The sequence below is a fragment of the Diorhabda sublineata genome, chromosome 9 (genome assembly GCF_026230105.1).
Source record: "Diorhabda sublineata isolate icDioSubl1.1 chromosome 9, icDioSubl1.1, whole genome shotgun sequence".
Taxonomy (NCBI): Eukaryota; Metazoa; Arthropoda; class Insecta; order Coleoptera; family Chrysomelidae; genus Diorhabda; species Diorhabda sublineata.
In genome coordinates, this window is record NC_079482.1 from 10850114 (window position 1) to 10864733 (window position 14620).

Here is a 14620-nt window from a genome sequence, read left to right on the forward strand (position 1 = left end):
GACGATATCTGAAAAAGTTACTTGCCAACTAACTCAAATATATAAAAATTGATGAGATTCGACTTGAAATGAGGAAGATGGACTTTGAAAATTTTCATGCAAAAAAATGTGACAATCGACCTCAATGGGCTTCAATGGATGTGAATCGACGATATCTGAAAAAGTTAGTTGCCAACTCACTCAAATATATGAGAATTGATGAGATTCGACTTGAAATGAGGAAGATAGACTTTGAAAATTTTCAATCAAAACAAAGTGACAATCGACCTCAATGGGCTTCAATGGATGTAAATCGACGATATATGAAAAAGTTACTTGCCAACTAACTCAAATATATAAAAATTGATGAGATTCGACATGAAATGAGGAAGATGGACTTTGAAAATTTTCATGCAAAAAAATGTGACAATCGACCTCAATGGGCTTCAATGGATGTGAATCGACGATATCTGAAAAAGTTAGTTGCCAACTCACTCAAATATATAAAAATTGATGAGATTCGACTTGAAATGAGGAAGATGGACTTTGAAAATTTTCATGCAAAAAAATGTGACAATCGACCTCAATGGGCTTCAATGGATGTGAATCGACGATATCTGAAAAAGTTACTTGCCAACTAACTCAAATATATAAAAATTGATGAGATTCGACTTGAAATGAGGAAGATGGACTTTGAAAATTTTCATGCAAAAAAATGTGACAATCGACCTCAATGGGCTTCAATGGATGTGAATCGACGATATCTGAAAAAGTTAGTTGCCAACTCACTCAAATATATAAAAATTGATGAGATTCGACTTGAAATGAGGAAGATGGACTTTGAAAATTTTCATGCAAAAAAATGTGACAATCGACCTCAATGGGCTTCAATGGATGTAAATCGACGATATCTGATAAAGTTAGTTGCCAACTCACTCGAATATATAAGAATTGATGAGATTCGACTTGAAATGTGGAAGATAGACAATGAATATTTTCAATAAAACAAAGTGAAAATCGACCTCAATGGGCTTCAATGGATGTAAATCGACGATATCTGAAAAAGTTAGTTGCATAGTCACTCTAATATATGAGAATTGATGAGATTCGACTTGAAATGAGGAAGATAGACTTTGGAAATTTTCAATCAATACAAAGTGACAATCGACCTCAATGGGCTTCAATGGATGTAAATCGACGATATCTGAAAAAGTTAGTGGCCAACTCACCCAAATATATGAGAATTGATGAGATTCGACTTGAAATGAGGTAGATAGACTTTAAAAATTTTCATTCAAAACAAAGTGACAATCGACCTCAATGGGCTTCAATGGATGTAAATCGACGATATCTGAAAAAATTAGTTGCCAACTCACTCAAATATATAAGAATTGATGAGATTCGACTTGAAATGAGGAAGATAGACTTTGAAAATTTTCATGCAAAAAAATGTGACAATCGACCTCAATGGGCTTCAATGGATGTAAATCGACGATATCTGATAAAGTTAGTTGCCAACTCACTCGAATATATAAGAATTGATGAGATTCGACTTGAAATGTGGAAGATAGACAATGAATATTTTCAATAAAACAAAGTGAAAATCGACCTCAATGGGCTTCAATGGATGTAAATCGACGATATCTGAAAAAGTTAGTTGCATAGTCACTCTAATATATGAGAATTGATGAGATTCGACTTGAAATGAGGAAGATAGACTTTGGAAATTTTCAATCAATACAAAGTGACAATCGACCTCAATGGGCTTCAATGGATGTAAATCGACGATATCTGAAAAAGTTAGTGGCCAACTCACCCAAATATATGAGAATTGATGAGATTCGACTTGAAATGAGGAAGATAGACTTTGAAAATTTTCAATCAAAACAAAGTGACAATCGACCTCAATGAGCTTCAATGGATGTAAATCGACGATATCTGAAAAAGTTAGTTGCAAACTCACTCAAATATATAAGAATTGATGAGATTCGACTTGAAATGAGGAAGATAGTCTTTGAAAATTTTCAATCAAAACAAAGTGACAATCGACCTCAATGGGCTTCAATGGATGTAAATCGACGATATCTGAAAAAGTTACTTGCCAACTAACTCAAATATATAAAAATTGATGAGATTCGACTTGAAATGAGGAAGATGGACTTTGAAAATTTTCATGCAAAAAAATGTGACAATCGACCTCAATGGGCTTCAATGGATGTGAATCGACGATATCTGAAAAAGTTAGTTGCCAACTCACTCAAATATATGAGAATTGATGAGATTCGACTTGAAATGAGGAAGATAGACTTTGAAAATTTTCAATCAAAACAAAGTGACAATCGACCTCAATGGGCTTCAATGGATGTAAATCGACGATATATGAAAAAGTTACTTGCCAACTAACTCAAATATATAAAAATTGATGAGATTCGACATGAAATGAGGAAGATGGACTTTGAAAATTTTCATGCAAAAAAATGTGACAATCGACCTCAATGGGCTTCAATGGATGTGAATCGACGATATCTGAAAAAGTTAGTTGCCAACTCACTCAAATATATGAGAATTGATGAGATTCGACTTGAAATGAGGAAGATAGACTTTGAAAATTTTCAATCGAAACAAAGTGACAATCGACCTTAATGGGCTTCAATGGATGTAAATCGACGATATCTGAAAAAGTTATTCGCAAACCCACTCAAATATATGAGAATTGATGAGATTCGACTTGAAATGAGGAAGATAGACTTTGGAAATTTTCAATCAATACAAAGTGACAATCGACCTCAATGGGCTTCAATGGATGTAAATCGACGATATCTGAAAAAGTTAGTGGCCAACTCACCCAAATATATGAGAATTGATGAGATTCGACTTGAAATGAGGAAGATAGACTTTGAAAATTTTCAATCAAAACAAAGTGACAATCGACCTCAATGAGCTTCAATGGATGTAAATCGACGATATCTGAAAAAGTTAGTTGCAAACTCACTCAAATATATAAGAATTGATGAGATTCGACTTGAAATGAGGAAGATAGTCTTTGAAAATTTTCAATCAAAACAAAGTGACAATCGACCTCAATGGGCTTCAATGGATGTAAATCGACGATATCTGAAAAAGTTACTTGCCAACTAACTCAAATATATAAAAATTGATGAGATTCGACTTGAAATGAGGAAGATGGACTTTGAAAATTTTCATGCAAAAAAATGTGACAATCGACCTCAATGGGCTTCAATGGATGTGAATCGACGATATCTGAAAAAGTTAGTTGCCAACTCACTCAAATATATGAGAATTGATGAGATTCGACTTGAAATGAGGAAGATAGACTTTGAAAATTTTCAATCAAAACAAAGTGACAATCGACCTCAATGGGCTTCAATGGATGTAAATCGACGATATCTGAAAAAGTTACTTGCCAACTAACTCAAATATATAAAAATTGATGAGATTCGACTTGAAATGAGGAAGATGGACTTTGAAAATTTTCATGCAAAAAAATGTGACAATCGACCTCAATGGGCTTCAATGGATGTGAATCGACGATATCTGAAAAAGTTAGTTGCCAACTCACTCAAATATATGAGAATTGATGAGATTCGACTTGAAATGAGGAAGATAGACTTTGAAAATTTTCAATCGAAACAAAGTGACAATCGACCTTAATGGGCTTCAATGGATGTAAATCGACGATATCTGAAAAAGTTATTCGCAAACTCACTCAAATATATGAGAATTGATGAGATTCGACTTGAAATGAGGAAGATAGACTTTAAAAATTTTCATTCAAAACAAAGTGACAATCGACCTCAATGGGCTTCAATGTATGTAAATCGACGATATCTGAAAAAATTAGTTGCCAACTCACTCAAATATATAAGAATTGATGAGATTCGACTTGAAATGAGGAAGAAAGACTTTGAAAATTTTCAATCAATACAAAGTGACAATCGACCTCAATGGGCTTCAATGGATGTAAATCGACGATATCTGAAAAAGTTAGTGGCCAACTCACCCAAATATATGAGAATTGATGAGATTCGACTTGAAATGAGGAAGATAGACTTTAAAAATTTTCATTCAAAACAAAGTGACAATCGACCTCAATGGGCTTCAATGGATGTAAATCGACGATATCTGAAAAAATTAGTTGCCAACTCACTCAAATATATAAGAATTGATGAGATTCGACTTGAAATGAGGAAGATAGACTTTGAAAATTTTCATGCAAAAAAATGTGACAATCGACCTCAATGGGCTTCAATGGATGTAAATCGACGATATCTGATAAAGTTAGTTGCCAACTAACTCGAATATATAAGAATTGATGAGATTCGACTTGAAATATGGAAGATAGACTTTGAAAATTTTCAATCGAAACAAAGTGACAATCGACCTTAATGGGCTTCAATGGATGTAAATCGACGATATCTGAAAAAGTTAGTTGCAAACTCACTCAAATATATGAGAATTGATGAGATTCGACTTGAAATGAGGAAGATAGACTTTAAAAATTTTCATTCAAAACAAAGTGACAATCGACCTCAATGGGCTTCAATGGATGTAAATCGACGATATCTGATAAAGTTAGTTGCCAACTCACTCGAATATATAAGAATTGATGAGATTCGACTTGAAATGTGGAAGATAGACAATGAATATTTTCAATCAAACAAAGTGAAAATCGACCTCAATGGGCTTCAATGGATGTAAATCGACGATATCTGAAAAAGTTAGTTGCATAGTCACTCAAATATATGAGAATTGATGAGATTCGACTTGAAATGAGGAAGATAGACTTTGGAAATTTTCAATCAATACAAAGTGACAATCGACCTCAATGGGCTTCAATGGATGTAAATCGACGATATCTGAAAAAGTTAGTGGCCAACTCACCCAAATATATGAGAATTGATGAGATTCGACTTGAAATGAGGAAGATAGACTTTGAAAATTTTCAATCAAAACAAAGTGACAATCGACCTCAATGAGCTTCAATGGATGTAAATCGACGATATCTGAAAAAGTTAGTTGCAAACTCACTCAAATATATAAGAATTGATGAGATTCGACTTGAAATGAGGAAGATAGTCTTTGAAAATTTTCAATCAAAACAAAGTGACAATCGACCTCAATGGGCTTCAATGGATGTAAATCGACGATATCTGAAAAAGTTACTTGCCAACTAACTCAAATATATAAAAATTGATGAGATTCGACTTGAAATGAGGAAGATGGACTTTGAAAATTTTCATGCAAAAAAATGTGACAATCGACCTCAATGGGCTTCAATGGATGTGAATCGACGATATCTGAAAAAGTTAGTTGCCAACTCACTCAAATATATGAGAATTGATGAGATTCGAGTTGAAATGAGGAAGATAGACTTTGAAAATTTTCAATCGAAACAAAGTGACAATCGACCTTAATGGGCTTCAATGGATGTAAATCGACGATATCTGAAAAAGTTAGTTGCAAACTCACTCAAATATATGAGAATTGATGAGATTCGACTTGAAATGAGGAAGATAGACTTTAAAAATTTTCATTCAAAACAAAGTTACAATCGACCTCAATGGGCTTCAATGTATGTAAATCGACGATATCTGGAAAAATTAGTTGCCAACTCACTCAAATATATAAGAATTGATGAGATTCGACTTGAAATGAGGAAGAAAGACTTCGAAAATTTTCAATCAATACAAAGTGACAATCGACCTCAATGGGCTTCAATGGATGTAAATCGACGATATCTGAAAAAGTTAGTGGCCAACTCACCCAAATATATGAGAATTGATGAGATTCGACTTGAAATGAGGAAGATAGACTTTAAAAATTTTCATTCAAAACAAAGTGACAATCGACCTCAATGGGCTTCAATGGATGTAAATCGACGATATCTGAAAAAATTAGTTGCCAACTCACTCAAATATATAAGAATTGATGAGATTCGACTTGAAATTAGGAAGATAGACTTTGAAAATTTTCATGCAAAAAAATGTGACAATCGACCTCAATGGGCTTCAATGGATGTAAATCGACGATATCTGATAAAGTTAGTTGCCAACTAACTCGAATATATAAGAATTGATGAGATTCGACTTGAAATATGGAAGATAGACTTTGAAAATTTTCAATCGAAACAAAGTGACAATCGACCTTAATGGGCTTCAATGGATGTAAGTCGACGATATCTGAAAAAGTTAGTTGCAAACTCACTCAAATATATGAGAATTGATGAGATTCGACTTGAAATGAGGAAGATAGACTTTAAAAATTTTCATTCAAAACAAAGTGACAATCGACCTCAATGGGCTTCAATGGATGTAAATCGACGATATCTGAAAAAATTAGTTGCCAACTCACTCAAATATATAAGATTTGATGAGATTCGACTTGAAATGAGGAAGATAGACTTTGAAAATTTTCATGCAAAAAAATGTGACAATCGACCTCAATGGGCTTCAATGGATGTGAATCGACGATATCTGAAAAAGTTAGTTGCCAACTCACTCAAATATATGAGAATTGATGAGATTCGACTTGAAATGTGGAAGTTAGACTTTGAAAATTTTCAATCAAAACAAAGTGAAAATCGACCTCAATGGGCTTCAATGGATGTAAATCAACGATATCTGAAAAAGTTAGTTGCAAACTCACTCAAATATATGAGAATTGATGAGATTCGACTTGAAATGAGGAAGATAGACTTTGAAAATTTTCAATCAATACAAAGTGACAATCGACCTCAATGGGCTTCAATGGATGTAAATCGACGATATCTGAAAAAGTTAGTGGCCAACTCACCCAAATATATGAGAATTGATGAGATTCGACTTGAAATGAGGAAGATAGACTTTAAAAATTTTCATTCAAAACAAAGTGACAATCGACCTCAATGGGCTTCAATGGATGTAAATAGACGATATCTGAAAAAATTAGTTGTCAACTCACTCAAATATATAAGAATTGATGAGATTCGACTTGAAATGAGGGAGATAGACTTTAAAAATTTTCATTCAAAACAAAGTGACAATCGACCTCAATGGGCTTCAATGGATGTAAATCGACGATATCTGAAAAAGTTAGTTGCCAACTAACTCGAATATATAAGAATTGATGAGATTCGACTTGAAATATGGAAGATAGACTTTGAAAATTTTCAATCGAAACAAAGTGACAATCGACCTTAATGGGCTTCAATGGATGTAAATCGACGATATCTGAAAAAGTTAGTTGCAAACTCACTCAAATATATGAGAATTGATGAGATTCGACTTGAAATGAGGAAGATAGACTTTAAAAATTTTCATTCAAAACAAAGTGACAATCGACCTCAATGGGCTTCAATGGATGTAAATCGACGATATCTGAAAAAATTAGTTGCCAACTCACTCAAATATATAAGAATTGATGAGATTCGACTTGAAATGAGGAAGATAGACTTTGAAAATTTTCATGCAAAAAAATGTGACAATCGACCTCAATGGGCTTCAATGGATGTAAATCGACGATATCTGAAAAAGTTAGTTTTAAACTCACTCAAATATATGAGAATTGATAAGATTCGACTTGAAATGAGGGAGATAGACTTTAAAAATTTTCATTCAAAACAAAGTGACAATCGACCTCAATGTGCTTCAATGGATGTAAATCGACGATATCTGAAAAAATTAGTTGCCAACTCACTCAAATATATAAGAATTGATGAGATTCGAATTGAAATGAGGAAGATAGACTTTGAAAATTTTCAATCGAAACAAAGTGACAATCGACCTTAATGGGCTTCAATGGATGTAAATCGACGATATCTGAAAAAGTTAGTTGCAAACTCACTCAAACATATGAGAATTGATGAGATTCGACTTGAAATGAGGAAGATAGACTTTAAAAATTTTCATTCAAAACAAAGTGACAATCGACCTCAATGGGCTTCATTGGATGTAAATCGACGATATCTGAAAAAATTATTTGCCAACTCACTCAAATATATAAGAATTGATGAGATTCGAATTGAAATGAGGAAGATAGACTTTGAAAATTTTCATACAAAACAAAGTGAAAATCGACCTCAATGGGCTTCAATGGATGTAAATCAACGATATCTGAAGAAGTTAGTTGCAAACACACTCAAATATATGAGAATTGATGAGATTCGACTTAAAATGAGGGAGATAGACTTTAGAAATTTCCATTCAAAACAAAGTGATAATCGACCTCAATGGGCTTCAATGGATGTAAATCGACGATATCTGGAAAAATTAGTTGCCAACTCACTCAAATATATTAGAATTGATGAGATTCGACTTGAAATGAGGAAGATAGACTTTGAAAATTTTCAATCAATACAAAGTGACAATCGACCTCAATGGGCTTCAATGGATGTAAATCGACGATATCTGAAAAAGTTAGTGGCCAACTCACCCAAATATATGAGAATTGATGAGATTCGACTTGAAATGAGGAAGATAGACTTTGAAAATTTTCATTCAAAACAATATGACAATCGACCTCAATGGGCTTCAATGGATGTAAATCGACGATATCTGATAAAGTTAGTTGCCAACTAACTCGAATATATAAGAATTGATGAGATTCGACTTGAAATATGGAAGATAGACTTTGAAAATTTTCAATCGAAACAAAGTGAAAATCAACCTCAATGGGCTTCAATGGATGTAAATCGACGATATCTGAAAAAGTTAGTTGCAAACTCACCCAAATATATGAGAATTGATGAGATTCGACTTGAGATGAGGAAGATAGACTTTGAAAATTTTCATTCAAAACAATGTGACAATCGACCTCAATGGGCTTCAATGGATGTAAATCGACGATATCTGAAAAAGTTAGTTGCATAGTCACTCAAATATATGAGAATTGATGAGATTCGACTTGAAATGTGGAAGATAGACTTTGAAAATTTTCAATCAAACAAAGTGAAAATCGACCTCAATGGGCTTCAATGGATGTAAATCGACGATATCTGAAAAAGTTAGTTGCCAACTCACTCAAATATATAAGAATTGATGAGATTCGACTTGAAATGAGGAAGATAGACTTTGAAAATTTTCAATCAATACAAAGTGACAATCGACCTCAATGGGCTTCAATGGATGTAAATCGACGATATCTGAAAAAGTTAGTGGCCAACTCACCCAAATATATGAGAATTGATGAGATTCGACTTGAAATGAGAAAGATAGACTTTGAAAATTTTCAATCAAAACAAAGTGACAATCGACCTCAATGAGCTTCAATGGATGTAAATCGACGATATCTGAAAAAGTTAGTTGCAAACTCACTCAAATATATAAGAATTGATGAGATTCGACTTGAAATGAGGAAGATAGTCTTTGAAAATTTTCAATCAAAACAAAGTGACAATCGACCTCAATGGGCTTCAATGGATGTAAATCGACGATATCTGAAAAAGTTAGTTGCCAACTACTTCAAATATATAAAAATTGATGAGATTCGACTTGAAATGAGGAAGATGGACTTTGAAAATTTTCATGCAAAAAAATGTGACAATCGACCTCAATGGGCTTCAATGGATGTAAATCGACGATATCTGAAAAAGTTAGTTGCCAACTCACTCAAATATATGAGAATTGATGAGATTCGACTTGAAATGAGGAAGATAGACTTTGAAAATTTTCAATCAAAACAAAGTGACAATCGACCTTAATGGGCTCCAATGGATGTAAATCGACGATATCTGAAAAAGTTAGTTGCAAACTAACTCAAATATATAAGAATTGATGAGATTCGACTTGAAATGTGGAAGATAGACTTTGAAAATTTTCAATCAAACAAAGTGAAAATCGACCTCAATGGGCTTCAATGGATGTAAATCGACGATATCTGAAAAAGTTAGTTGCATAGTCACTCAAATATATGAGAATTGATAAGATCCGACTTGAAATGAGGAAGATAGACTTTGAAAATTTTCATGCAAAAAAATGTGACAATCGACCTCAATGGGCTTCAATGGATGTAAATCGACGATATCTGAAAAAGTTAGTTGCAAACTCACTCAAATATATAAGAATTGATGAGATTCGACTTGAAATGAGGAAGATAGACTTTGAAAATTTTCATTCAAAACAATGTGACAATCGACCTCAATGGGCTTTAATGGATGTAAATCGACGATATCTGGAGAAGTTAGTTGCAAACTAACTCAAATATATAAGAATTGATGAGATTCGACTTGAAATGTGGAAGATAGACTTTGAAAATTTTCAATCAAACAAAGTGAAAATCGACCTCAATGGGCTTCAATGGATGTAAATCGACGATATCTGAAAAAGTTAGTTGCATAGTCACTCAAATATATGAGAATTGATGAGATTCGACTTGAAATGAGGAAGATAGACTTTAAAAATTTTCATTCAAAACAAAGTGACAATCGACCTCAATGGGCTTCAATGGATGTAGATCGACGATATCTGAAAAAGTTATTTGCCAGCTCACTCAAATATATAAGAATTGATGAGATTCGACTTGAAATGAGGAAGATAGACTTTGAAAGTTTTCAATCAATACAAAGTGACAATCGACCTTAATGGGCTTCAATGGATGTAAATCGACGATATCTGAAAAAGTTAGTTGCAAACTAACTCAAATATATAAGAATTGATGAGATTCGACTTGAAATGTGGAAGATAGACTTTGAAAATTTTCAATCAAACAAAGTGAAAATCGACCTCAATGGGCTTCAATGGATGTAAATCGACGATATCTGAAAAAGTTAGTTGCATAGTCACTCAAATATATGAGAATTGATGAGATTCGACTTGAAATGAGGAAGATAGACTTTAAAAATTTTCATTCAAAACAAAGTGACAATCGACCTCAATGGGCTTCAATGGATGTAAATCGACGATATCTGAAAAAGTTATTTGCCAGCTCACTCAAATATATAAGAATTGATGAGTTTCGACTTGAAATGAGGAAGATACACTTTGAAAATTTTCAATCAAAACAAAGTGACAATCGACCTTAATGGGCTTCAATGGATGTAAATCGACGATATCTGAAAAAGTTAGTTGCAAACTAACTCAAATATATAAGAATTGATGAGATTCGACTTGAAATGTGGAAGATAGACTTTGAAAATTTTCAATCAAACAAAGTGAAAATCGACTTCAATGGCCTTCAATGGATGTAAATCGACGATATCTGAGAAAGTTAGTTGCAAACTAACTCAAATATATGAGAATTGATAAGATTCGACTTGAAATGAGGAAGATAGACTTTGAAAATTTTCATGCAAAAAAATGTGACAATCGACCTCAATGGGCTTCAATGGATGTAAATCGACGATATCTGAAAAAGTTAGTTGCAAACTCACTCCAATATATAAGAATTGATGAGATTCGACTTGAAATGAGGAAGATAGACTTTGAAAATTTTTCATTCAAAACAATGTGACAATCGACCTCAATGGGCTTTAATGAATGTAAATCGACGATATCTGGAAAAGTTAGTTGCAAACTAACTCAAATATATAAGAATTGATGAGATTCGACTTGAAATGTGGAAGATAGACTTTGAAAATTTTCAATCAAACAAAGTGAAAATCGACCTCAATGGGCTTCAATGGATGTAAATCGACGATATCTGAAAAAGTTAGTTGCATAGTCACTCAAATATATGAGAATTGATAAGATTCGACTTGAAATGAGGAAGATAGACTTTGAAAATTTTCATGCAAAAAAATGTGACAATCGACCTCAATGGGCTTCAATGGATGTAAATCGACGATATCTGAAAAAGTTAGTTGCAAACTCACTCAAATATATGAAAATTGATGAGATTCGACTTGAAATGAGGAAGATAGACTTCAAAAATTTTCATTCAAAACAAAGTGACAATCGACCTCAATGGGCTTCAATGGATGTAAATCGACGATATCTGAAAAAGTTAGTGGCCAACTCACCCAAATATATGAGAATTGATGAGATTCGACTTGAAATGAGGAAGATAGATTTTGAAAATTTTCAATCAAACAAAGTGAAAATCGACCTCAATGGGCTTCAATGGATGTAAATCGACGATATCTGAAAAAGTTAGTTGCATAGTCACTCAAATATATGAGAATTGATGAGATTCGACTTGAAATGAGGAAGATAGACTTTGAAAATTTTCATTCAAAACAAAGTGACAATCGACCTCAATGGGCTTCAATGGATGTAGATCGACGATATCTGAAAAAGTTATTTGCCAGCTCACTCAAATATATAAGAATTGATGAGATTCGACTTGAAATGAGGAAGATAGACTTTGAAAGTTTTCAATCAATACAAAGTGACAATCGACCTTAATGGGCTTCAATGGATGTAAATCGACGATATCTGAAAAAGTTAGTTGCAAACTAACTCAAATATATAAGAATTGATGAGATTCGACTTGAAATGTGGAAGATAGACTTTGAAAATTTTCAATCAAACAAAGTGAAAATCGACCTCAATGGGCTTCAATGGATGTAAATCGACGATATCTGAAAAAGTTAGTTGCATAGTCACTCAAATATATGAGAATTGATGAGATTCGACTTGAAATGAGGAAGATAGACTTTAAAAATTTTCATTCAAAACAAAGTGACAATCGACCTCAATGGGCTTCAATGGATGTAAATCGACGATATCTGAAAAAGTTATTTGCCAGCTCACTCCAATATATAAGAATTGATGAGATTCGACTTGAAATGAGGAAGATAGACTTTGAAAGTTTTCAATCAATACAAAGTGACAATAGACCTCAATGGGCTTTAATGGATGTAAATCGACGATATCTGGAAAAGTTAGTTGCAAACTAACTCAAATATATAAGAATTGATGAGATTCGACTTGAAATGTGGAAGATAGACTTTGAAAATTTTCAATCAAACAAAGTGAAAATCGACCTCAATGGGCTTCAATGGATGTAAATCGACGATATCTGAAAAAGTTAGTTGCATAGTCACTCAAATATATGAGAATTGATGAGATTCGACTTGAAATGAGGAAGATAGACTTTGAAAATTTTCATTCAAAACAATATGACAATCGACCTCAATGGGCTTCAATGGATGTAAATCGACGATATCTGAAAAAGTTATTTGCCAGCTCACTCAAATATATAAGAATTGATGAGTTTCGACTTGAAATGAGGAAGATAGACTTTGAAAATTTTCAATCAAAACAAAGTGACAATCGACCTTAATGGGCTTCAATGGATGTAAATCGACGATATCTGAAAAAGTTAGTTGCAAACTAACTCAAATATATAAGAATTGATGAGATTCGACTTGAAATGTGGAAGATAGACTTTGAAAATTTTCAATCAAACAAAGTGAAAATCGACTTCAATGGCCTTCAATGGATGTAAATCGACGATATCTGAGAAAGTTAGTTGCATAGTCACTCAAATATATGAGAATTGATAAGATTCGACTTGAAATGAGGAAGATAGACTTTGAAAATTTTCATGCAAAAAAATGTGACAATCGACCTCAATGGGCTTCAATGGATGTAAATCGAAGATATCTGAAAAAGTTAGTTGCAAACTCACTCCAATATATAAGAATTGATGAGATTCGACTTGAAATGAGGAAGATAGACTTTGAAAATTTTTCATTCAAAACAATGTGACAATCGACCTCAATGGGCTTTAATGAATGTAAATCGACGATATCTGGAAAAGTTAGTTGCAAACTAACTCAAATATATAAGAATTGATGAGATTCGACTTGAAATGTGGAAGATAGACTTTGAAAATTTTCAATCAAACAAAGTGAAAATCGACCTCAATGGGCTTCAATGGATGTAAATCGACGATATCTGAAAAAGTTAGTTGCATAGTCACTCAAATATATGAGAATTGATGAGATTCGACTTGAAATGAGGAAGATAGACTTTAAAAATTTTCATTCAAAACAAAGTGACAATCGACCTCAATGGGCTTCAATGGATGTAGATCGACGATATCTGAAAAAGTTATTTGCCAGCTCACTCAAATATATAAGAATTGATGAGATTCGACTTGAAATGAGGAAGATAGACTTTGAAAGTTTTCAATCAATACAAAGTGACAATCGACCTTAATGGGCTTCAATGGATGTAAATCGACGATATCTGAAAAAGTTAGTTGCAAACTAACTCAAATATATAAGAATTGATGAGATTCGACTTGAAATGTGGAAGATAGACTTTGAAAATTTTCAATCAAACAAAGTGAAAATCGACCTCAATGGGCTTCAATGGATGTAAATCGACGATATCTGAAAAAGTTAGTTGCATAGTCACTCAAATATATGAGAATTGATGAGATTCGACTTGAAATGAGGAAGATAGACTTTAAAAATTTTCATTCAAAACAAAGTGACAATCGACCTCAATGGGCTTCAATGGATGTAAATCGACGATATCTGAAAAAGTTATTTGCCAGCTCACTCCAATATATAAGAATTGATGAGATTCGACTTGAAATGAGGAAGATAGACTTTGAAAGTTTTCAATCAATACAAAGTGACAATAGACCTCAATGGGCTTTAATGGATGTAAATCGACGATATCTGGAAAAGTTAGTTGCAAACTAACTCAAATATATAAGAATTGATGAGATTCGACTTGAAATGTGGAAGATA